General features: G+C 47.5%; 2 non-coding genes across 2 annotated transcripts; both read left to right on the top strand.

The window, feature by feature from the left end:
- The first annotated feature begins 443 nt into the window (after positions 1-443).
- trnar-ccu lies at positions 444-516 on the top strand. The gene has a single exon. It is a non-coding gene; the product is annotated as a tRNA-Arg (tRNA).
- A 1,668-nt stretch (positions 517-2,184) lies between these two features.
- Positions 2,185-2,256, top strand: trnam-cau. Its single transcript has one exon. It is a non-coding gene; the product is annotated as a tRNA-Met (tRNA).
- The last annotated feature ends 1,102 nt before the right edge of the window (positions 2,257-3,358 follow it).

Below are 3,358 nucleotides of genomic sequence, written 5' to 3'. Positions count from 1 at the left end.
GTCCTCTCTCATAGTAGTAGTTCATCAGAAGCCTGTGTGTGTATGTATTTAAAGGCCTCCTGAATAAGATATATAGAATTAAAAGGAGCAAGTTAGCTGCTGCACTGCACATAGCCCCAGTGGCCTTATGGATAGGCACTGGCCTTGGCTCAGGGATTGTGGGTTCAAGTCCCAGCAGGATTGATTTACAGCAGAGTGGCGCAGCAGAAGAGTCCTGGGCCCATAACCCAGAGGTTGATGGATGGAAACCTCTCTCTGCTGTTTCTTCTTTAACTTCAGACATGCCTGAGTCTCCAATAAGGGGGGCAGCATCAAAGCCTGGTCATGAAAATCTTTGTCCTCTCTTTTTTGTCATTCATCTAGAAGACTTGGTGTGTGTATTTTTAAAGGCCTCCTGAATGAGATGCAGAATTAAAAAGGGTAAGTTGCCTACTGCCCTAACAGCCCCAGTGGCCTAATGGATAAGGCACTGGCCTCCTAAGCCAGGGATTGTGGGTTCGAGTCCCATCTGGGGTGGTTTACAGCAGAGTGGCGCAGCTGAAGCGCATGGGCCCATAACCCAGAGGTCGATGGATCGAAACCATCCTCTGCTAAGAGTTTTTAACTTCTAGACGTGCCTGAGTCCCCTGCAAAAAGGGCAACTTCCACAGCCTGGTCGTGGAAAAGCTTGGTCCTCTCATAGTAGTTGTTCATCCAGAAGAATCTGTGTTTGTATTTTAAAGGCCTCTCAAAACAAGATGTAGAATTAAAAGGGCAAGTTAGCTGCCACAAAACAGCCCCAGTGGCCTAATGGAAAAGGCACTGGCGTTTTTAAGCCAGGGATTGTGTGTTAGAATCCAATCAGGGATCACTTACAGCAGAGTGGCGCAGCGGAAGCGCAAGGCTATATAACCCAGAGCGAAGGATCAAACGTAAGACTAGACCCCAGAGGTTAGTCGATGGATTGAAAACCATCCTCTGCTAAGAGTTTTTAACTTCTAGGCGTGCCTGAGTCCCCCAAAGAAGGCACCTTCCACAGCTACCGTGAAAAGCTTGGTCCCTCTCATAGTAGTTGTTCATCCAGAAGAATCTGTGTTTGTATTTTAAAGGCCTCACAAACAAGATGTAGAATTAAAAGGGCAGTTAGCTGCCGACAAAACAGCCCCCCAGTGGCCTAATGGAAAAGGCACTGGCGTTTTAAACCAGGGATTGTGTGTTAGAATCCAATCAGGCATCACTTGCAGAGTGGTATGGCTGAGGAAGAGTGCTGGGCCTGTAGCAGAGGTCGATGGATGAAACCATCCTCTGCTAAGATTTTTTAACTTTGAGACAGATGCCTAAGCAGCAACTTAAAAAAAAGGGGCAACATCCACAGCTTGGCTCTCTCATAGTAGTCATTCATCCAGAAGACTGCAGTATTAGAAAGTATTTTAAAAACTTCCTGAATAGGAATATATGAAGAAGTAAAGGGCAAGTTAGCTGCTGCATAACAGCCCCAGCGGACCTAAAGAGAGAAAATGCACTGGCGTTCCAAGCCTGGGATTGTGTGTTAGAGTCCAATCTGGAATCACTTACAGCAGAGTGGGCGCCCAGCGGCGTGCTGAGCCCGTATCCCAGAGCTTGATGGATGGGAAACCATCTTCTGCTAGAGGTTTCAACTTCTAGAAAGCGCCTGGTACTTAAAAAAAGGGGAGCACAGCTTCGGTCTCCTCTCATAGTAGTGGTTCATCAAGAGGAAGCTGTGAGTTGACACAAAATGTCTCCTGATTGAAAGATGGAGAGTAAAAGGAGCAAGTGCTACTGCACTAGCAGCTAGTGGCTAATGGGTAAATCCCCGCCACTCCTGTTCTAGGTGGTGTGGGTTCGTCTCCCCATCTGCAATAGTTTTACAGCAGGTGGCGCGGTGGTGTGTTGGGCCATGGCAAGTGATGGATTGAAACCATCCTCTGCTAAGAGTTTTTAACTTCTAGACGTGCCTGAGTCCCCAAAAAAGGGGCAACTTCCACAGCCTGGTCGTGAAAAGCTTGGTCCTCTCATAGTTGTTCATCCAGAAGAATCTGTGTTTGTATTTTAAAGGCCTCCTGAACAAGATGTGGAATTAAAAGGGCAAGTTAGCTGCCAAAACAGCCCCAGTGGCCTAATGGAAAAGGCACTGGCGTTCTAAGCCACGGATTGTGTGTTAGAGTCCTATCTGGGATCACTTACAGCAGAGTGGCGCAGCGGAAGCGTGCTGGGCCCATAACCCAGAGGTCGATGGATCGAAACCATCCTCTGCTAAGACTTTTTAACTTTGAGACGTGCCTAAATGCTTAAAAAAATGTGCAACATGAAAAGCTCGGTCCTCTCATAGTATGTTCATCCAGAAGCCTGTGTGTGCATTTTAAAGGCCCCTGAATAAGATATAGAATTAAAAGGGTGTTAGCTGCTGCATTCCCTGCTTTCTCCCAGTGGCCTTATGGATAAGGCACTGGCCTTCTGCCAGGGATTGTGGGGTTCAAGTCCCAGCAGGATTGATTTACAGTAGAGTGGGCGCAGCAGAAGCGAGTCCTGGGGCCCATAACCCAGGAGGTTGATGGATGGAAAACCTCTCTCTGCTGTTTCTTCTTTTTTAACTTCCAGACATGCCTGGGAGTCCTCTCTCCAATAAAGGGGGCAGCTAGCCAGGCATCCCAAAAGCACTGGTCATGAAAATCTTTGTCCTCTCTTTTTGTTCATTCATCTTAGGAGGAAAGACTTGGTGTCTTGTGTATTCTAAAAGGCCTCTGAATGAGATGCAGAATTAAAAGGGAAGTTGCCCTGCCTAACAGCCAGTGGCTAATGGATGAAAGCACTGGCCTCCTAACCAGGGATTGTGGGTTCAGTCCATCTGGGTGCTTTACACAATGCCTGGATGAAGTGCTGGGCCTCATATAGCGTTCATGAGAAGCCTCTGTGTGTGTATTTTAAGGCCTCCGAATGACTAGAATTAAAGGGCAGTAGCTCTCCACAGCCCAGTGGCCTATGGACTGGCACTGCTCTAGCTCAGGATTGTGGTTCAGTCCCAGAGGATGATTCAGCAGAGTGGCAGCTAGAAGGCCTGGCCATACAGAGTGATGGATGAAATTCTGCTAAGTTCTCTAACTAGAATGCCTGAGCCCCAATAAGGGCACTCAACTGGTTGAAATGTCCTCTTTTTGTAATCATCAGAAGACTTGTGTGTTATTAAAGGCTCTAAGATGCAGAATTAAGGCAGTTCCTCTCACAGCCCAGTGGCCTAATGGAAGGCCTGGCCCAACCAGAGATTGTGGTTCGAAAGTCCATCTGGGTCTTACAGCAGTGGGCGTTGTGCTTAACAGGGTGATGGATCGAAACCATCCTCAAATGCTTAAAAAGGGGCAAC

This window comes from Cyprinus carpio, unplaced genomic scaffold (genome assembly GCF_018340385.1).
Source record: "Cyprinus carpio isolate SPL01 unplaced genomic scaffold, ASM1834038v1 S000006189, whole genome shotgun sequence".
In the NCBI taxonomy this organism is placed as follows: domain Eukaryota; kingdom Metazoa; phylum Chordata; class Actinopteri; order Cypriniformes; family Cyprinidae; genus Cyprinus; species Cyprinus carpio.
The sequence above is the reverse complement of the archived record's forward strand: the minus strand, read 5'-3'. Positions and strand labels throughout refer to the sequence as shown.